The 23,005-nt window shown below is 45.4% G+C and overlaps 1 protein-coding gene and 1 pseudogene across 1 annotated transcript in view; one reads left to right on the forward strand and one right to left on the reverse strand.

Annotated features, from left to right (window-relative positions):
- Positions 1-23,005, reverse strand: part of TMEM178B (transmembrane protein 178B) — a 307,161-nt gene that overhangs the window by 271,502 nt on the left and 12,654 nt on the right. The gene's annotated exons all lie outside the window — the stretch shown is intronic.
- LOC136657680 (5S ribosomal RNA) lies at positions 2,127-2,240 on the forward strand (annotated as a pseudogene).

The following is a 23,005-nucleotide window of genomic DNA, read 5'->3' on the forward strand; positions in this document are numbered from 1 at the left end:
TGAAGAAATTTTTATTTATTCTTTATGTGGAATAGATTTTAATGGAATCTGATTTTATTACTGGTACCGAATCTCTTTTGCTATTTTTTCTTTTCCATCTGTTTTACATTTGTCTTGATTTTATTGAGTTGAAAAATTCTGTTCACTACCTTGAGAGACCTTGATTGAGACGTGCAATACTGTACAAATAAAAAGAAAAAAAAAGTCTGTATTGCAATTTCTACCATGGCAACTCATATTAAATGCTAAAAGCCATTCATAACAATAGATACAGAAAGCAAGTGCAGGGACTGAAGTCAACGGAGTCAAATGCAACCCAAGGTTTAGGAAACTATGGAAGAATTCACTGGCACCTGAAAGCTAACAGCCCAATCTTATGGACTGCATATCGCGGTGGATCTCCTGTCCTGCTGCCATAAGTGAAACAGCAACATTGCACATTGCACACTGCAGGATTGCAGGTGCAGATATCAGGAGGTCCTGTGTATGCGCCAGATCAGGTAGGTCAGCAGCATGGGAAGTTCATGGGAGGTTGGGGAGAGATTTGGGGTGGGAAGAGGGGAGAAGTTTGGGGGTTGGAGGGAGTTGATCTTGATAGCAGCAACATGCGCTAGAATGCTACTTGTTTTTGGTTGCCCAACACACCCCCTGCCTCTGCTTGAAGCTACAACAGCAAAAGAACTGGTGTAGATCCAAGGAGATCCATAAGTGACAGGTGGCTTACTAAGAAGTAAGTAAAAATGTTTTTTACTTACTTCTCACTGTCTGTCTTGTCACCACACCACCACCGTAGCATGCAGTACGCACTCTGTTGGCACAACTGCATGCTATGGATTGGTGGAGGATCGGATTGGGCTGTAAGAAAGTACCTGAAGACTATGGCTAGGGAAAGACTTCCAGAGCTACAGGAAGTCCAAATCCTTGATTTGGCCTACCTAAGAAAGCATGACTGTGTGAGTCAAAGAAAAACAGAAGAAAATGACGGCCACTCCTACAAAATCATCATTATCCTTAGCATTGTATCATGCTTTCAGGTCTCCAAAGCACTTCACATTGTTATCTTGTTGGCATAAGTGGCCCTTGAGGGGGATATAGGAGGGATATACCAAGTATCTCGCTGCAGTCATAAACTAGAAATTAAGATAAGGCTGCAATCCTAAGCATGTTTACTTTAAACTTAATGTCAGAACAAATAGGACTGACTTAAGAGACAATATGTTTAGGATGGGAGCTTTAATGCAAAATATTCTGTTATTTCTCATGCAGTAGTCTAACATATGGGACAAAGATGCTATCCGTCCCCAGAAATGCTTTTTCTCCCTTCTGTCTTCCTCAGATACTTTTTTCCAGTGACACCACTGCTTCTTACAGTCCTTATAACAACCTGTCCGCTAAGTGGATATTTAATTCCTGTTGTTGCTTTTATGTTATGTTATAGCTAGTTATGTTATAGCTATAGTTTGTTTCCAATAAGTAAGATAGGATTACAGCCAGAGTCTTACTCAACACAATGGACTTACTTCAGAGTAAAATAAATAGCACCGTTTTCAAACACTTCTAGTTATAGCTGTTTTACATTTTAATCTGCTCTTGTATCGTTTAATTTTTACTGTTGTGATGGTTTTATTTTAATGCTTTTATTCAGATGTGTTATTTTCTGTATGTTTCATTTCTATGTTATTCGCCACTTTGAGTACCATAAAAATGGTGATGATGATGATTAAGGTAGATAGATAGATAGATAGATAGATAGATAGATAGATAGATAGATAGATAGATAGATAGATAGATAGATAGATAGATAGATAGATAGATAGATAGATAGATAGATAATCACACACCCCATTACAGATAAGAGGAAGTGGTTTGTCAGAGGACTGAGATAGAGGAGGTGGTTTGTCAAGGGTCATTGAGTCAGTTCATGGCAGAGGCCAGATTTCTCTGAGGGAATTTTGATCCTCAGCTTCTCTTTCCGCCACCGTACTCCATTAGCTCTCTCTGCAGGCAGTTTTACATACTGCCATAATCTCTGGACATGCTCACATAGGATGCTAATTTGGACATTCTTTGGCCTGAGCCTTCAACCTACATCTTATATTCATTTTGTTTGGTGTAGCACCTGGTGCATCAACTGTTACCCTGCACATGCCCAATCTTGTCTGATCTTGGAAGCTAAGCAGGGTCAGGCCTGGTTAGTACTGGGATGGGAGACCGCCTGGGAATACCGGGTGCTGTAGGCTTATACCATAGTCTTTTGAGACTGAAGGTTGCCAACAATGGTGCATCATCTCTCCTAGCGTGGGCAACACTGTGGAAGAGTTGCAGATGTGTAGGGCAGGGGGACTCCCTGGGTATTTAAGAGGCCATTGAGGGCTTCTAGACTTAGATGCTGTTCGTTAAAGGAAGGTGGATTCTCATAATTGGCAACAAGAGCTAAACATCAGATAAGCAATGACAGCACTGATTGGTGAAAAAAGGTTGATTGTGCTCATCTGATTAGCAAGGGTCACAACCCACAGTGAGCTGGCTCACCCATTCCCTACATTCTATATATAAATCATAAAATAGACAGGCACACATTAAAAAATACCAAATGACTCAAGGATATGAAAATGAGAGGCAGTTTTATCATATCTAGTTCATTAGTTTGAACTTCTCATGAGTGACTAAACTGGAGCACAACCTGTTTAACATCTTTTGCCCTTTTTCCTGTTCACGTATTGTCTTGTAACAGATTGCAAGAAGAATCAAAATTTGTTCAGCATTTCAAATGATTCATAATTTTTTTTGCAGTGAATAACTTGGATTTTAAAAAAAAATTGCATGTAACAATTGCATATGCAATCTGCAGCTCAGAGAATAGTTGAAAGACATTTCAAAACTTTTGAAACTGTCATTCATCTTTTTAATCACTAGTTTTTAGCTAGTTGTGTTTAAATAGCTGAAGCATTTTTAAAAGATAAAAATTAATCCAGGGAAGGGGGTAAAGGACCTTCCCTTGTCCCATAAACGCAGGAGTTAATGTGCTGCTGTCTGCCTCATGTACAAGGTGCACAGTCAAGCTATTGGGGAGATGGCTCAGATTCAGATCTTCCCCTTTTTCCTGACAACTACACCCCACTTCAGTCACAGATCAGCTCAGCTCATCACAATCCCATCTCATCACTGCTGCTCCCAGTAAGGAGTTGAGGAAGATCAGGGTTGCATCGCCTCCCTCAAGCCAATCAGACTTTTAGGTGAACTCTGCACTCATTACTCAATGGTAGCATCTGGAGATCAGTTTGAGGAGCCTCTTGACCAATCAGCTTGCCTGAGGATGCTCACCAAGTTTCCTGTTCTTAACCTCCCCTGCACTGAACTTGCCAATGGCGGCCAATCTTCATCTACAGCACCACATCCACTCAAACTGTCCAGTATAGGCAAGAGAAACACTGAGGCCCCATGTCAGTCTGCATCAAACCATTGTTCAAGGCCATTGTTACCCTAGGTAAGTGTCAGTATTTAGAAATTAAGGTTAGCCTGGTCAGGTGGCTTCCTGGACAGCCAATTTATTCTGCCCAAAGTGGAATTCTGGGCAGATCCTGCAGTTCGGCAAAAATGGAATCCCTTGCAGATTTTCAGGCCATTTAACCAGAATCTTCAGCAGGCTCCACCTGCATCCTTAAGAGACCTCAAGCACCTACAGGTCCTGCAGTGTTGTGCCTTGAACCCCTGGCTCCCATTTTCTGGTCCCCTCTCAATGGCATCCTGACAGTGGGTGTCTGAGTATATGCAGAGTGTTTTTCTCTATTCCCTATCTAACACAAGCAGGCTCACATACCTGGAGAAAGCAGCTTCCAGACACTGCCCAAAGGAAATGGTACCAGGCAAAAATTCTGCCAGGCCACATCAGTGTGGCTGCACCATCACCAACGTCTTCCTCTACCACCACCACCACCTTGGTTTCAAAACAGAGGAGGAGACAAGGTGATGGTGGTCCTCTTCCAGTTCAACCCAGCTCTGCCATGCTACTTAAAAACATAGAACAACAGGACAAGGTTGGAGGAGGTACACAGGGACAAATGGGGGCTTGATGAGGCAGTCACAGCGGTCACAGTGGCCAATGGGCTCAGGGTGTCGTCTGCACTTATCCGCAGCCTGAGGCAGCCCACCATGTCATGGCAGGGCTGACCCTGGTGGCTTCCAGGCTGATCTAAATGGTGATTTCACAAGGAATGTAATCTTTCATGGGAAACAGCTATATGAAATCAAACTGTGTTTGAAACATAATGCCCAATCATGCTTTATAGAACGAGAGGAAGAATGTGTCCTTAGCCGCATTTGAGTGAATACTCTTGGAGATTTTTTTTTAATCTAATAAGGGCTTAAGGAAAGTAACCCAGCTGATTTCAACGGGAAGGAGAAAGATGCCTTTTTAAAATAAAACTCTGCACAGCGTGAGCAAAGAACAAAAAGGGGCAACCCTTTGAATAGCCTTTCTTTGGGGGGGAAAAAGCCCTTCTAAAAATGTCAAGTGACCTTTAACATGGTGTCCACCCTAACCCGAAGCCAACAAAACAAGAAAGGAGGAATCCCTGGAGATGAAAGGAAGCAAAGTGACAGCCACAAATTGCCCATTCCAGGAACATGTCAGAATTGCTCAGGAAATGAAAGAGACACAAAGCAAAGCCAGTGGTTGTGATGTTTAAAAAAAAAATGGATTTATTTTTTTTAAGTTAGGTTTAACAGCAATAGCTGGAAAAGCTAGCAATGCAAACAGCAAGCTTGCGGGTGGCAGACCTCCGTCACCCTCCCCCCCCCCAGTCTCTGCATATAAACCTCAACAGTTTGGGGCATGAAAAAGAGGTTGATTCCAGTATGGAAGAAACAGAAGACTGAAGACAGGGAAAAAAAAATTCACATGGAAACTGTCCTTCTAGACACATTGCCACCCCAGTTTATGAGGGGCAGTTCCTATTTTCTGGCACCTGTCCCCGGAAGCAAATGTTGAATGGACCTTCTAGAAATTATGTTCATGTGCACACACATTACTAGACTTACTATTACTAGAATTACTATTCCTCACCAGCTTGCCTGTTTCCAGCAGGGCCAGCCCTGGCGCACGAGAGCCCCTGAGCATTGCTTGGGGTCCCCCAGCCTCTCCATGAGTTTCCACTGTACAGCCACAGCAACTGTAGCCACAGTGAACCCTGTATTAATGGTACCATGCACAAAGCACGGCACCTGGAAATAGTTGGTGATGATGTGGTGACACCAGCTCTTCAGGGAGGCCCATTTCAGGCCAAACGGACACAGGAATGAGCAGTAGGGCCAACGCAGCACTCCATGGATGATTCCATGGCAAGGTGACAGCAGCCTGGGGCCCTCCAAAGTGTAGGGCCTGATTTGGCCATATTAGCCAAATGCCCTAAGGCCTTCTCTGGGCTCAGGAACAGATGCATCTTGCCTAGCTTGCATACAAATAAATATATGTGCATGCACTAGAGCGGTGTTCTTCAACCTGTGGGTTGGGACCCCACTAGGTCATGAAGCCTCCTTTGTGGGGTTGTGGCAACCTTTCACAGCCCACTTTTTCCCTCTTTCTACCCTTAATATATCTAGCAGGGGTGCACAGATTGGGTCCTGGGAGAGGGCAAGACTGGCGGTGGGTCTCACACATTATCTATTTATTGGGGTCGTGGCATGAAAACGTCCATGGCATAGAGTCAAGAACACTGATGGTACTGTGCACCATGCAGACTGCCATTTCCCATATTGCAGTGGGTAAAGTTCATTGTGAACTATTAAGTAGAACCATGTATTGTTAAACAATTGTGTTTCCCTTGTAAATGTGAGGACCAACGTCCTCATCCAGAGAAGCACTGCCACATAAATGAATCAAGCATAGTCAGAAGAGGAGAGCCGTCAAACACGTTCAAGGGCTCAAGAAGTAATAGTGAAAGACCAGGATTCGGCTACCAGCCAGAGTGCATTGCAACAAGGCAACACAAATCTGCTGTCGCAAAATGGCTACCGAGAGTGCACGGAGAGCTGGAACACCCCCCCCCCTCGTTTGGTTGGTGGTCATTTTGGGAGCACTCCCACAGGAGGCGAGGGTGGAAGTGGAGAGGGGAAAACTGGAAGGGGAGGAACAGGGGCAGGGAGGCTGCAGAAGGGGGTGGATGCTGTAGGAATGGCACACCCTGGATGCTATCCCCTCATTTTGCAGCCTCCCCACACCCTTTTCTCTTCTTGGACTTGTGCCAGCTACAGAGCTGATGCAGGTCTGAGGAGATCCATTGCAGAAAGGAAGGTTTATGGAGGGTTAATGATTCCCTTTGAAGCCTTCTGATCTACCACCCCCTTTGCTGGACACAGCACACCTGTTTTTGGTGGGGGCGGAAAGAGGCTAGGATTGGGCCAGTGGCATCGCTAGGGCGGTGCGGGGAGTGAGGGCCGCACCGGGTGACGCAAACAGGGGGGTGACATGCACTGGGATGGTGACACGCTAAAATCGCAGTGGTTAGGAGTAACCCCATCATGTTATACACCGTTGGATGCAGAATTACGAGCTGAACGCAATGCAAAAAACCTGAGTGAAATAGCTCCTTCAAATGTTATGGCCAAACAACCGAAGAACAAAAAATGCATGGATCCCTATGGAAGTGAAAGTGAGCTGTATCGCGCGTTTACTCGCAAGTAGGCGAGCTTGTCTTAGTCCGTTGGAAAGGGCAGACTGAAAGGAATCCAACGACACCAGAATGGTCCTGATCCAATGACTGCAGCTCCCAAAAACACCTGAGAAGTGAGTCCCTCCCTCCAAACAGATAAATGTATTGAGCACTATGGAAAGTGAAACTAATCATCATAGTCATGTTTACTCGCAAGCAAGCAAATGTGCCTTGGCTGGTGTGGAAGATCAGGTGAAGGAGAGTGCAAGGCTACCAGAATGGTCCTGATCCTATGCACCTGGAGCTCAACAAGTGCTCCAGAAAGCAGCCTCCCCCCCCCCAAAAGGATCAAAACAGAGGCTTCAGCTGATAAAGTGAACCTTTTTGAGACTTGCAAAACCAGCTGGAACCTGCCAGTGATCTGGTTTAAACAGAAGTTCTTAAATTGAACTGGGCACTGCGTAGGGCTGAAAACCTTACTGATTTGGGGGGGGGGGGGGTATTGCAGGCAGGCTACAGAGGAAAGTCACTTGGTGGAACAGGGCTGGCTTCTGCTTATTTAATTATTTGTTTTACTTTAATTATTTATACTTGTTTATTTTAATTTGCCTGATGATGTCATTTCCACCATGACATCACTTCTGGTGGGTCTTGGATTTATTGTCATTCTAAAAAGTGGATCCCAGTGCTAAAAGTTTGAGAACTGATGCAATAAGGTGTTAGTAAGTTGACACCCTGGGGGGGGGGGTGACACCACTAGTGACCATAATCACTAAAATCACAGTTTGGAGGCATAATACCAGCATGTTATATATCAATCAGTGCGTAATTTCATGCAGAATGTGTTCGATCTTTGTTCTATCAAAAGGTACAGCCAAAAAACCAGTGGGGGCAGAATGATGGTACATCACCATGCCCACCACCTTGGATGTTGCCCCGCCCACTGCATGGGGGGGTGACGCGCTCGCATCCCACACCAGGTGACGCGAACTTTAGTGATGCCATTGCTCCATTTCCATCGGATCGGGACCCTTCTGGTGGCGTCACATTGCCCATTGCCTGGCCTGCCAAAAGGTAAGGCACGTCTGCCTACTTGTGAGTAAACGCAACCACATGGCTGAGTTGGCTTTCCATAGAGTTCAATAGATTGCAGGAGGGAGGGAGGGACTTTCTTCTCAGGTGTTCTGGGGGCTGCATTCATTGGATCAGGACCATTCTGACATCCTTGGAGCCCTCTCAGCCTGCCCTTTCTGATGGACTATGGCAAGTTCGCCTACTCGCGAGTAAACGCGGCCACGTGTCTTCGTTTCTGGCTCAATAGACGCAGCTGGGAGGGAGGGAGGGACCTCTTTCTCCCTTTTGTGTTTTGGGGGGCTGCACTCATTGGATCGGGACCATTCTGGTGTCGTTGGATTCCTCTCAGCCTGCCCTTTCCGATGGACTATGGAAAGTATGCCTACTCGCGAGTAAACGCGTGATACAGCTCACTTTCACTTTCCATAGGGCTCCATGCATTTTTTTCCTTCCAGTTTTTTGGCCATAACTTTTGAACGAAAGGAACTATTTCAATTCTGTTTTTTGCATTGCACTCTGCTGGACATTCCACATCCAACAGTTTATGGCATGACAGGCTAGCTCCTAATGCTGCGATTTTAGCACATCCTCCTCCCAGGGCGCGTCACCCGGTGTGGCCCGCACCCCCTGCACCTCCCTAGCGATGCCAGTGGTCTGGGGAGTGAGTGTAAAGTCAAAAACAAAACCATTACTGGTAAAAGACCACAAAGAACTGAACTAGTATTCTTAGCCAGATAATAAAATGCAGCAGAACCATAATATCACCATTAAAACCGGATATTACGCATGCTGGAAGTTCCAAACAAATTTCCAGAAGAACTTCTCCTGGAATCAAAGAGTCCTCAAGACTGGTGCCAGGCTAGTTTCCCCAAGGACAGCATGACACCTAAGGCGCAATATGATCCAAAATAACCTCTCTCTGGTCACCCCTCACTTAACCCCAGGTGCTAGGTGAAGGGGAAAGACCCAAAAGTGAGCTCCATTGATTAATTAGGTACAAGGAGATGCACATGAGCAGGTGGTCCTTCAGCTAACAAGACATGTACACAGAAGAGACTGAATTGTACAAATGAGGCTGCCTTCAGTGGGTCAAACACTTGATCCATCTCATTCAGTAATGTCCACACTAACTGATGGTAGCAACCTTTCAGGTGATGGTTTTTCCCAGCCCTAGAGATGCAGATGCTGTACTACAGTCCCATTCTACCACCACCCCCAAAACTACAGTCCCATACCTGGCCTGATTACAGTCTATCGCCAATCATATTTTTACTTCTGGCTACTCATCTCTCTCTCTCTCTCTCTCTCTCTCTCTCTCTCTCTCTCAAAACAATCACTCCAAGACCCAGATTCCCAACCTGTGGGCCACAATCCCCAAGGGGGTTGTAAAGTGTTTCTAGGGGGGTTGCTGCAGTTATTTTTAGTTGCTTATTGGGCCAGCTGATCGGAAGTAGCATGATTTTAACAAGCTGTGGCTCTGCCGATCAGCTGTTTGGTGGTAGCAACTACTTTTTAACAAGCTGCAGCTTCTTAATAAGCCTGCGAGCCTGTCAATCTGGTCACCCGTGAGCCTGTTAATCTGGTCATTTCACCATGGATTGTTAAGAAGATCTTTGCTACCGCCAATCAGCTGATTGACAGAGCCTTGGCTTCTTAAGAAGAACAATATAAGAAGAACAAGAAAGAATATACAAATATTCTGAAATATGGAAAAATCTGATATCCAGAATGCTTAAATCCCAAGTATTTTGGATATGGGATGCCCAACACATAATGGGTTAGAATTATATTCTGAAAAATTTATTTTTAATGTGTTCACTTTAACCTATTAAAAATGCCCTTTTATGTGAATGTGGCAGGGGGTGGGGGTTATAGGTTACTTGGCTATTATAAAAGGAGGCTGTGACTTTAAAAAGTTTGGGAAACACTGCTCTAAGGCATTAACAGCACAATCCTAATGAACTTCCTGCACTGCTATGTAGTGGCACTGGATCAGCCTCTGGTGTATCCACAGCATGAAGAGAGGTTACTAGAGCTCTCCCCAAGGCAAGAGGACATTAGTTATCGCACTGTGGATTGGGATGTAATTCTCATTGGTCTCCCGCTGTTGTTGTTGTTGTTCAGTTGTCACGTCATGTCCGACTATTCGTGACCCCATGGACCACAGCATGCCAGGCCCCCCTGTCTTCCACTGACGTCCAGAGTTTGTTCAAATTCATGTTCATTGCCTCTGTGACACTATCTAACCATCTCATCCTCTGCCGTCCAGCTAGGTCCCCAGCTAGGGGCCACAAAATAAAAATTCTCCACTACAGAAGGTGGGTTACAGAAATGGTGCCACCACCATTTATATTGACCTCTCTCTCTCTCCCCCCCCCCTTTTTTGTTTGTTCCAAGGATTGTTGTGGAAAGAAAGAAAGAAAGAAAGAAAGAAAGAAAGAAAGAAAGAAAGAAAGAAAGAAAGAAAGAAAGAAAGAAAGAAAGAAAGAAAGAAAGAAAGAAAGAAATGGATACCAAATCTGAAAAAGTGAGGCTACAGTTCTAGTTCTCATTTGAATACAAACGAGAGTTAAGAGGGACAAATCCACCATAAAAGCCCATCATGAACTTTTGCAGCAGAGGTCAAGAGCATCAGCATGGATTTGCACAATTTTCTTTGCTTTTGTGTGGGTTTAAGCCAGAACCCCTCTTGTCCTTTTACCGTGGATTTTCTACAGGCTCACCCACAGAATAACTGACAGGGAGCCATAAATTACAGGGATATAAATACCTCAGAAATTGTTGCGGTAGCCAGGGCTGTGCCGTTCTACTCAATGATTACTCCAAGAGATTAATTTTCAGCGCTACACTCTCTATTTTTTTTTAATATCTGATCTCCAATCATCTCTGGCTAAAATGAAAAAGCAAGGTCCCTTTATATTCTGGCTGTTTTATCCACTTTACCTTGCAACACTGGTGAAAGAAAATCATTTTTAAGAAAGTTGACAGTGATCCAAGTCAGGCATCACTTCCCGGGGTGCGAATGCATTTCTTTTGTGCCATGGTGGCCTCTGGTCAAGTCATACAAAAACCTGCAAACTTGTTTACCAGAGATGAGAGGACACACCATGCGCAGCCTTCAACTCTCTGAAAAAGAAAACTTACAGCCTTGATCCTGAGCAAGTGGTGTGTCGGCAGAACGCATGTTCTGCTAGTGCGCCTGGCCTTTGTGCTGTTGCAAAAGTGCCATACACTTTATGACAACACTGGCAGCAGGCTCACCAGGAGAAAGGCCGAATCCTTCCCACTGGCATTGGTGGCTTCAGGGATGCCTGCCTGATGAGGTAAGTCTGGGGCAGAGGAAGCGCGGGGAGGGGTGGAACAGGGTGGGGAGGGCAGCAGTGGAGGTGGGTTGAGCGGATTGGGCCCAGGAAGGGGCAGGATCAGCGGCGCCAGGATGCACTGTATGCAAATTCCCTTCCTGGGCCTGATTTCACAATACAGATCAACGCGGACTCGCACCTGCATCTGAGTTGACCCATTGTAGCGGCTGGGGCTTACTCCAGGGAAAGGGGTCAAATGTTCCCTAACCTCAAGAAGACCTCCAGCAGCCAAAAACCTCCTACCTTGCATGCTTCCTCACCTTGCCCTCTCTCCCTATCTCCTCCTGTGCTATCCAACCTATAGCTTGACTCCCACTATTCCTTCTGCCTCAGGTCTTTGGAGTAGATATCTCACCCAGTATGCAATCCTGATCCATCTCCAACTGCCTTTGCCACCTCTGTGTCTTGCCCACCAACACCTGCACATTGTTACCCAATGTGTAACAAAGGGTATGAAATAAATGGGAGTTAATTAATAATAATAACTTAATAATGTGTGAAAGATTTTCAAATGGTTTTATTAAAGACAGGAAGAGACTGTTCTGCTCAACAGGTCTTTAAAATTTAGTGTCACCAATAAAAACATTTCACAGATTACAAATTATTCAATATTCTATGGAAACAAATGCTTGAATTTCAAAACTTGAGTTGTTGCAAAAAAAAAAAAAATCACAAAAACACTGCCTGCTTCTCCCTTCTCAGTTAACAAGCTCTTTGGGTTACCCAAGACTTTGGTTAACCAGATCTATGCATAATTCCCTCCCCCCCCCCATCTACAGACCAGAGCAGCCATTTTCAACCACTGTGTTATGGCACACTGGTGTGCCGCGTGTGGTCCACAGGTGTGCCACAAGAATTTGGGGGAAGGTCATTTATTAGTAGGGTCAATAGGCAATGCTAGCCCCCCACTGGCAGCATGGTGTGCCTTGACAATTGTCAAAATTGTCAGACCTTGACAATTTTAGTGCCTTGTCAGTGTGCCATGAGATGAAAAAGATTGAAAATCACTGGACCAGAGAATTTGGATTGTCGGGGGTTCTTGCTTCCCCATCCCTGTGATATATGGGTCTGTTCTAGTCCGTGTACACTTTCTCCTTGGATATCAGAACAGGCCAAAGGAGGCAAATTCAAGGTCACAGGGCTAAAGTATTTCTGTGCAATTGTGGGTAGAAAATCTATCTGGTTCTGAGCAGTGTTTTAAAATACCAGGCTGTGCATATTCCTGTTTGTCACACGGAATCATGGTTTGCGTTTAAAATATGAAATCTACATTGCCCTTCCACTTCCCCAGAAGAAATAAAAGTGTCTCCTACTTGCAAAGTTAAAACAATGGGAATGAATAAAGCTGGGATCTGTCAAGTGATCCTTTGTCATTCCCAGAGCAGAGGCTGTAATCTCCTTGGTTGTGATTATGCTGGAGAATATAAAATTGATCCTTTAAAATATCTCTGATTGGATCAACCCTATTTTCTCTCGCACTGACAAAGTCTTACCCTAGAATGATAGTAATTCCGCTGCTAACACTGACTTACTAAAATCCCCCAATAAATCCTCAAAGCAGGGCTGTTAGTAATACCTTTATTAGACTAACTAAACAAGATATTTATATGCAGGGCTTCCCACATTGCTTCAATTCCCTTTCAAAATTGTGAAGGGAAAGGAGATAAGATTTCAGAGATGTGCTCTCACTCATGCAAAGCAAAACACCATTTTCCGATGCAGCGATCTTAGAGTTCTTCCCAAAGGGGGTTCCCTATGAACAAGGTGAAAACCGCTTCCCACTGGTTTTTACAGAGTAAACAGAATATTCACCACTGTCAATTGCTATAGGGCCTGGTTTGTCTTTTTCTTTTTTTTTCTTTTGTTGATGTCGTTCCTCTTGATTTTTATGTTTTATTACCTTGATCTGGTGATCTGTGATTTGCTTTTTATTTCGCAATCATACTTTCATTGTTTTAGATGTTGATTCCGAGCTTACTTGGATGCCTCTTTTGGATGGGTGAAAAGTAAAGGTGGTAAGTAAAAATTTTAAATAAATTCAGGTGGCCCTCATTATCCATGGGGGTTCCCTTCTTAGAACCCCTGTGGATACCGAAATCCACAGATGTTCAATCCACAGATTTGGGCAACCCAAATCCTCCTAACCCAAATGGAGCTGTGCTCCAGTTAGGTCCAGAAGGTTTCTGAGAGCTGGGGAGGCTACATGCGGCTTCCACAGATCTCAGAATGCCTTATAAGTCATAAAAACGTCACTTCCCGTTTCCATGAGATACTGGGAGTCACTTTTTTTTGCCCAAAATGGGCATTCTGAGAGTTCAGAAGGTCCAGGTGGGCCCAAATCTGCAAGTTCAGAACCGTCAGATGATCAAATCCGCAGACACAGATATCGAGTGCCCACTGTAAATTAAATACAGTAGAACCTCCAGAGTTGACCACCTCTCTATAATGACCACCTCCTTAAGTTGACCTAATTTTCACAGTATGGACAGACACTGCATATACACTATGGGAGACCAACCTCTCTGTATTGACCACCTCCGTAGTTGTATCTTGACCACATCGACCATTGCACAGAGTATTAATTTACCCTTCATATGTTGCCCACTGAACGCGATACTGTGGGCCTGTGTTTTTTCTGGTTTGTCCCATCTTGGAAAAGCAAGAAGACACGCGACAATCCCTCCCCTGCGCCTGCTAGCGCATGTGCAAAAAAATTTTTATAGGTGGGCACACTGCACATAGCTGACAGACCTGTGCCGGCTGCCGATTGTACCTGGACATGTACCAAGTTGTGAGGGACATGAGATTGCTTGTGCATAGTGAAGCCACTGTCTTTTCACTTTGGTTCCCATCACCAGTGCATTACTTTACACTTATATTGAAACACAACTGCTATTTTGCTGCCTATTCTCCCGGTTTGGAGAGAGCATTCTGGAGTACTTCACAATCCCTTCTGGTCTTCATCACTCAGAAAAGTTTAGTGTCATCCACAAACTTGTCCACCTCCCTGCTTATCCCTGTTTCTAGGTCATCCCTGAAGATGTTGAAACGCACCAATCCCAGGACAGATCCTTGAGGCACTCCACTTTACACCTCTCTTCACTTTTTTTGTCAATTGCCTGTTGACACCACTCTCTGTTTCCTGGTCCTCAACCAGTTCCCAATCCATGAGAGGACCTGCCCTCTTATTCTCTGACTGTGAAGTTTTCTCAACAGCTTTTAATGAGGGACCGTATCAAACACCTTCTGGCATTTAGTGAATCTGAGGAGACCCAGTGGAGGCCAGGCAGCCTAAAAAGTGTGTGTTTTTTCAGCTGTTGGGGCTATGTAACATGTTACATGCTATGGGCTGGCAAGGGATAGCATTGGTCTGCCTGTCTGCTATGAAACCAAATATTTTTCTTTAACTTACAATTTTTTTAAGCTTATGAATTTTCAGGGGTTTTTTAAAACACTGATTGTGGGCTGTTTATTCTCTGTCTCTTGATATAGATATAGATGATATATCTAGTAAGCATCACAAGAGGATCAATTCTCATTGATATTTGCAATAAAACTTTTAAAAAATCCAATCTAAATCATAACTTGGTCTTGCATTTGTTGTCCTGGGAGCTAAACATGATAATATTTAAATGCCTTTTTTTTCTGTATGTTGACCACCTCCCTATGTTGACCAATTCCTCCAGTCCCTTGGGTGGTCAACTTAAAGAGGTTTTACTGTAAATAGATGTCTTCAAAACAGAGAACCTGCTGATGTTTTCCAAGCAGAGAACCTGCTGAAGTCTGTTCAGTCTCCTGGCTGACGAAGTCAAACATTACGGGCACTAGAATGTACTAGTGACCTCATCAGCATACCGTAGAGCTTGGAAGCCTCTGTGCTTGCTTGATGCTGCACATTAGACCACAGTTTCCCCATCGTCTTCCCATCACCCACCGCTATTTATCTGGTGCAAATCCAAGAAGCCAGTTGTAATGCCAGGTTGGCCAAGAGGGGGGTTATGATATGGCGTGTGCTGCTGTAGCCAATCCCATCCCACTCCTGGGCCTGATCTTCTGCCTGTTCTGCCCTCCCCCACCCAAAAACTCCCCCTCCCCACTTCCTTTCCACTCTCCCGCCACCATCTCCCACCCCCTGCACCACCCAGCACAAACCTACCTGTGCTGACTGGCACAGCACTGGGATCAGGATCCAGACAGCCCAAGCTGATGCAGGTCTCCATGCTAGCCTGGCTGGCTCTCGAGTCAGCTCAGGGAGGCCTGCACCGGCTCAAGTGGTAGGTTGGAATAGGCTGCCCAGCTACAATCCTATGCAGATTTCCTAGGAGTAAACCATATGGAAGACAGTAGGGCTTCCTTTTGAGTAAATATGCATAGTCTGGCACTCTAATATCCCTTTTATGTTTCTTTCAGATATTTTCAATTCTCATTATTCAATTGTTATACATTGATTTTAAAACTATTGCAACCCACTTCAAGAGTTTGGGGTGAAATGAGCTACATTTTGGGCATGAAATAAGCCTCACCTTGAGCATTTTCCTTGGCAAGAGAAAAGAATAAAATTTTTAAATAAATAAAACCTTTAAATGAAATTTCAGAGTAGAAATAACTAAGTAGCAGGACAAGAAAATACCTGAGGAAAACATTTAAGGTTGATTTTCTTGTATTAAAGTCTTCCTGGAGCATGGCTATGATGTGGTGTCCTGACAAACTCCAGCAATATAAAATTTGCCACTCGGTGGGGCAGGCCAGATTTGCACTATACACCAACCAGAAGGGCCCTAGATGTTCCTGCACATGGAGATTTGGATAGTACTGCCACTGGTCCATACAGTTCAGTACCATTGACACCCCCAGGCAACAGCTCTCCAGGGTTCCAGATCATTAGTTTCCAGCTCCACCTGGGGACACCAGGGATTGAACCTGGAACTGTTTGAATGCAGTGCAGGGACAGTGAGAAGTCTGCAAGCAGATGCTGCTGTTTCAACTTCTGCTTTTCAAAGTTTCCAGGGTGACCAGAAGGCTGAATAGACACACATACATGAAAATGTGCTATCTAGCCACCAGGGACCAGATGTTTTGATCTCTAGGGGTGTGGGGCATCTTCTCACAAAGAGAGCAGGACAATCTCCTGGCTCTTCTCAATGGCAGTGGTTGCTTATGATAGTTCTCAGGTGGGGGGGGGGGTATAGTTTTGTGAAAGGTCCACTCTCCAGCCCTTAGATGTCGCAATTGCTATGACTACTCCAACATAATACAACAAAATTCCTTGTTGTTTGCTTCATTCGATATTAATTGTTGCCATGTTGTTGCTGCAAGTAATTAAATTCTTAGCATTTTAGGCTTTGAACTAGGATATGTTTGGGTATAATGAGTTCGTAACGTTTGTTGACCCGTGGTTTTGTTAGTAGAAATTAATTTTATGCGAACTGTGTTGAGTTTATCTTTATGAACTTAATAGCTTTGAAGTGTTTTAATATGTATTTGTTACTGAATTGATTTATGTAATGCTATTATGTTTGGGTTTCTCATTGGATATCGTTGGCCATTTTGGGTCTCCCTTAGGAGGGAAAAGCAGGTTATAAATATTAAATCAAATGATTATATTCTTGCCAAATTTTTTTTCCTAAATTTTGAAGAGATCAAAGGATATGTTACAGTGACCCGTTTACTTTCAACTTTGGCCTTCTGTTTCTGGCCAAAATGAAACTGGCAAATGGAGCACTAAAGAAATCATTTTGTTAGTTAACTGCGGTAAAATGCAAGTCTTGGGCGCGAGAGATTACCACATGCGGCTACACACATCTACGAACAGAAAGGTCACACAAACGGAACACCAGCAATCAAGAACATCAAGCAGACACTTGCTGGAGGATATTATCTCCTGCGGCCCTCTGAAATGAGGCTGGCAAAAATGTGACAGGCACAAGCTGGCTCCCATATGTCTCCTATGAAAACCACAGGAAAATGTATCCACCTTCCTTACATCATTACCCTGAAATGTCAAAGGAGTCACCTCACAGCACAAAAGCCATCCGAAACAAGAGGAAGGCGTTTGGCATCAGCCCTTGAAAACTGAACATTCTTTCCAAGAGGAAAGTTGTCTTCTCATCACTGCCCATCTGCAAAGGCTCCAAAGACTGATTGAGACATCCAGTGCACATGTTTCTGCTACCAGCTACTGGAAGTGGCTGCTGTGGTAAGCTCCTATGGACTAGAACAGGGGTCTCTAAACTTTTTGGCCAAAGGGCCACATCAAATATCTGGCACAGCGTCAAGGGCCAGGAAAAAAAATATTAAATATAAAATTTAAATAAATATATTAGAGATGGAACTTAGATGAATGAATGAATGAATGAATGAATGAATGAATGGGATCAAATGTCCAGAATTTATCCAAGCACCAACACAGCCCAAGAAATAAAGCATACATTTAAATGGTCCCCCATTCCCCCACACCACAAGCACAACTCTGGTTGTGATTGGTCAGTTGGGCCAGAGGCTCTCAGGGGATCAGAAGCTGACTGCGGGCCAGATAGAGACACTCCGCAGGCCGCATCTGGCCCCTGGGCCGGGGTTTGGAGGCCCCTGGACTAGAAGACTAGCAGATCAATCCAAACTAGGGCTGTGATGCCCTTTACGACTGTGGAACACGCACAGCCATATGGTGGCATGGCCATTTAGTAAAGGTAAGCCAGTGGTGGGGGTTTGTGGAATGAGGCATGGAGGGGGAGGTTCTGGGTAGGAAGGGGCAGGCGGGAGGCAGAAAGGAGGTGGATCTCAGAAACATCAGCGTGTGTGGGATCCTAATCCCGTTCTCTCTCCCTTACTTTCCTTGGACTTGCACCAGTAAAGCAGCTGGCACAGATCCAAGGAGACCTGCGACAGTGGAGGGCTCCTCAAGGTAAGGTAATTTTTGTTTGACATTTCAGGACTGCTGCTGCTCAGCCCACCCCAGCCCCACAGGATACAACACATGGTCCATTGGTTCGCCTGCATTGGCAAGGGTGGATGAGGCAGCCCAATCCTGAGCTGCCCCACACAGGGGGCTACCGCAGCGCCGCAAATGGCTGCAGCAGCATCCTAAGGCCATGGGGCAGTTGCCAGTGGCTCCTCAGGGGAAAGGGATTTTCATCCCCTTCCCCCAGGTAAGGGAAGTAGCCCTGCATTACTGTATGGAAGTACTCAGTTCTGTGGTGGATCTTTAACCAGTGCAGAATCGAGGAGTTCCATGTCAGGCTGCATGGCCTGACACAGGGCTCTGGATTCAGTGGAACCGAGCTCCACCAGACCCGCCCCACTCCTGCCCCGCTACCACGCCTCCTTCCCTCCCTCCCCCCATGCCCCCACTCACCTCTCCACTGCTTGGTGGTCCAGGTGAGCCGCCAATCAGTAGGCTGTGGACCCAGCACCAGTCCTAGCCCAGCGTGAGCCCTGGGCCAGCTCTGGTGCTGGATCCGCAGTACGGCTCACAAACGCACCTTATTGCACATTTGCTATAGTGCACCCTGGCGGTGGGCCAGTGCATGAGACTCAGGATAGGGCCCTTAGTTAGGATTGGGCTGATGGAGACACAACTCAGTGCAATGCTTTCCAAACTCTGTGCCAGGCACACAAGCAGATGCATTTCAGTTCTATGAACTTCCAGGGTGGCTCATAACAGAAAAATTCAAACAAAAGAACCCCCCCCCCCCAAAAAAAAAATCCCAACAAATTACTAGAAACAGTAGGAGAACAGACATCCAAACTTGCAATAGACAGGAATATGTTCATGCTAAAAGGCCTCAAGAAAATAAAAAGTACTTCATCTGATACCAAAAAGTCATGAAATTTGGCCTAAGGTGATCCTCCCCCAGGGACAGCATTCCAAAGAGGCTGTGTCGTAAGTCAAAAGGTCTTTTTTTCAAGTCACCACTCACCTCATCTCTGCTGGCAGGACAACTCGCAGGAGGGCCTCTAAGAGGGTGATCTTAACACTGGGGCAGGTGGCTCTCAGAGCAGACTGTACAGCACTGGGGAGCAACAACATGAAGGCAGTGCAGGTGCCCTTGAATCCTGCCAGCAGAGGCGTAACAAGGGCGGGATCCTGAGGGGTACCTGCCATGGGCATTATATGCGCATGACTGCCTTGCATTGCTTATGGTTCTTCCAGAGGAGGGAGCACTGGCTGAGGTGGCTTTGCACCCCATTCCTTCTGCTCAGTGGCACCCCTTCAAATGACACCACAGGAGAAGGAATGGGATGCAAAGACACCGGCACCTCCTCCTCAGAGGACAACCCAGGAGTGATATCACAATGTCATGTGATAGCATGATATCACTGTCTCTGGAGCCATAGCTTCTAGGTATGCCTCTGCCTGCCAGGTGCTGTGGCTGGGGAACAGCAGAACCATCACTAGTGCCACAAAAGCACAGCCGGTTTTCTCCTGGACCACAGTTGCAAAGAAGATGCCTGATCACTGCTCAGGAAGCTGACTGAGAAAATCATATGTGTCTTTATGACTACTAACTCCAGTTTTAATCCAGAAAGATAAACTTGTGTCTTGGAGATCAAATGTCAGGGGAACAGTGACCCAAAGTAATCTGTTCCAAACCATTTGTTGATTTTCACAGGGCCGGCCTTAAGAACATAAGAGCATAAGAACAGCCCCACTGGATCAGGCCATAGGCCCATCTAGTCCAGCTTCCTGTATCTCACAGCAGCCCACCAAATGCCCCAGGGAGCACACCAGATAACTTCATCCTGGTGCCCTCCCTTGCATCTGGCATGTGGGTTCCAATGCAAAAAGGGGGCGCCCCTGTGCTCCCCCCCCCCACTCACCAGAATGAGCAGCTGTGGTGAGGCACCTGGTATCAGTGCCTACAGCTTCTGGGGGGGGGGCGATTTCAGACCCATCAAACCCAGAGGCAGGTAGGAGGGAGGGCCATTCAGTGGTAATGCTCTGCTCACTGCACTCTCCTCACGTCACTTCGGCATGGAAGATTCCATACCTGAGCGTCTGCTACAGAGCAAGGTGCCAGCAGTGGCTATGGGCACTCCACACACCACCCCAGTGCAGGACCCCACCAGGCACAGGGGCCCAATTTGTTAAGTATATTAAACCCAAAGAATTAACATTCAGGATCAAGGAACCATTATTATTATTATTATTATTATTATTATTATTATTATTATTATTATTATTATTGTTGTTATAGTGCCACTTGTAGGCATGGCACTAGACATCAGAGTAGGCAAACAATTCCCTGCATGCAAATGTGTTTATCTGCACAGAAAGTGGAACAGCAGGATAAGAAGAATTGGATAGGTTGGGGGCTGGAAGGAGTGCAGAAAATCACCTTGAAAAAGAACCAAGAAGCAACATACCCCAAAGCTGCACCTGTAGAACAGCAGAACTATTGCAGGGAATGGCTGCCTGTTTTAAGCATCTTTCTATAAACCCAGGACCAAGGAACTTCAGAGTTTAAAACGATGAAAGCCTTACTTCTCAGACATTCAAACTCTGTGCAGGAGAGCCAGATTCTATGAAGAGCTGCAGAAGACAGAAATCTTTTATATGCTGAATTCTAATGCTGTAAGACAGTCAGGCACCTACCAATAAGAACCAGCAAGTCCCTGAAGCAGTGATTTTCACCCTTTTTCATCTCACAGCACACTGGCAAGGCACTAAAATTTTCAGGGCACACCATCAGTTTTTTGATAGTGACTAGGCACACCACACTGCTGGGTGGGGCTCACATCCCCCAATGGCCCTACCAATAAAAGAGCCTCTCCTAAACACCTGCGGCACACCTGCAGACCATTTGTGGCACACCAATGTGCTGTGGCACATGGGTTGAAAATTGTTGCCCTGAAGCAAGAAGGTACACTTGTTCACGCAGTCTGAGGGAAACTCCACTGGCCTCCCTCAGCAACGTTGCCCAAATGGTGCCATATGGGATTTTTATTTATATCTGATAATAGCATGGGATTGGTACTGGGCATCATTTGACTCCTAGTGCCAGAGGATTCTGGGATATGGTGCTAATGCATCAGCTCAAATTGTCTGCAGTTCTTATTTCTGGACAGCAAACTTGGTGTTGTAAAAAAAGAAGAGAAGCAACTCCTGGTCCACAGCAGGCCTCCTGTTCTGGAACCTGGTTGCACCTTTTTTTTTGGGGGGGGGGGGCAACCTTCAGTCTCGAAAGACTATGGTATCACGCTCTGGTTGCACCCAGCAACATTCAAAGCCTATAGTGAATAGTGGAAACTCAGGGAGGATTCAAACAATCCTATTTTGCTCAATGGGGACCTAGCGGAACTAGTTGTCTGAAGAGGTCCAATCGTCCACAGTCACCTCATGGGCTAGGTGTGAGATTCCAGTTTATAAAAGTGGTGACTTCCATCAGCTGCTAGTTCAGTTCAGGGTGGATTTCCATAAACATTTATGACGTCTTAAAATGCAAACGGTTTAACTTTATGGCAGAAAGCAAGAGACTTCGTAATGCTTGGTTCATCACACGACTGAAAGCCACAGTGGTTTAAGTGGCTTCCAAATAGGAAATTCTGTTGAGGATCCACCCAATGACAACCTCATTCTGCCTGAACCCCACCCCTGGCAACAATAGCAGTCAACACTCATTGTCTGATAGTGCATTGACGTTGCCTGCCAGTCATTCTTTTCTCAGCAAGCATGGACCTTTGCAATTGCCACATCTTTGATAAGATGTCACATAGTGTTTTGAATGCTAAGAAAGAAGGGTTGATCATGGGGCAGCTACTGCAAAGGAAGCAGTAGGTTGATTTTGCTGGGAGGAAAAACTGGCATTCAATCTAGGGAAGGTCAGGGAGGAGGGAGGCAGGCAGGCAGTAAGGGCAGCTATGAGGGCTGGAAAGCCAAATGGAAACAGCACAGAAGTGAGAGGAGCTTGTGCTGGCCTGCAGTGGCCATACTAGGAGCTGATCTTTGGTAGTTGTTGCGGCAGCAGGTCCAAGTACCAACTGAGGCTTTATGGAGACACGCTTCCTGTTGCTCCACCCTTCCTGAAGGACTAGATCGGACAGCCTCCAGAAAAACAGGATTCTGTAACTTGTATTAATTATGCAAATCAGCACTGCATAATTTGCATAATGTATTCTGGTGCTGTTTGTGTCGGGGAGGTTATTATTCAGGGCACTAAAGCCCTGGAAATCTTGCCCAGCCGTCCCTTTTGGAATTTCAGCAGGCATCGCCCGTATATTTTCCACCACATTGCCTCCGCAACAAGGGCTCGGAATTGGTTTCTTTTCTTTTAAATGAACACTGAGATTCTCAGGAAGATTAACTGCACACCTCGTTTTTCTAGTTTTTTCGTTGTCCTCTCGTTTTTCCTGCATTCCCAGAGAGTTGTAGCAGGCAGAAAGCCCTGTTTATAGATGCTTCCTTTAAAGCAACAACCAATCACGCTTTGACGAATGCTACAGCACACAGCTTAGCTTAACTGAAAAGCCCAGGAAACAAAAAAGAGTACATCTACACATACATATGCATGATATGCACACACCATAGCTACTCACACCCAGGTATCAACTGGTGAAACCCAGGTTTCTGGATGAAACCTAGAACTGTAAGATCTCACAGCAACTTTAACTACATGAGTAGTAAAACCAACTGAATGGGAAAAATGGGGGGGGGAGTGGGAGAAATGGGGGGGAAGCATTTGGTACTTCATGTTCCACTATCAGGCTTCCAGTGGGTAAGGCCAGGGAACAAGAAGAAGCCTTACATGACTGAGGAAACATCAGAACAATATAATAAACACTTGACCTACAATCAGGATTACTTTACCCACAAATTCACCTTTAGATCTTTTGCATTGCTCTCAATAGCTTGACTCCCCACACCCTTGATCAGCCACATCGATGGACTGTTCCACACAATCAGAAAAAAGAGGAGGTAGGGTC

The sequence above is a fragment of the Tiliqua scincoides genome, chromosome 7, assembly GCF_035046505.1.
Source record: "Tiliqua scincoides isolate rTilSci1 chromosome 7, rTilSci1.hap2, whole genome shotgun sequence".
Classification (NCBI taxonomy): domain Eukaryota; kingdom Metazoa; phylum Chordata; class Lepidosauria; order Squamata; family Scincidae; genus Tiliqua; species Tiliqua scincoides.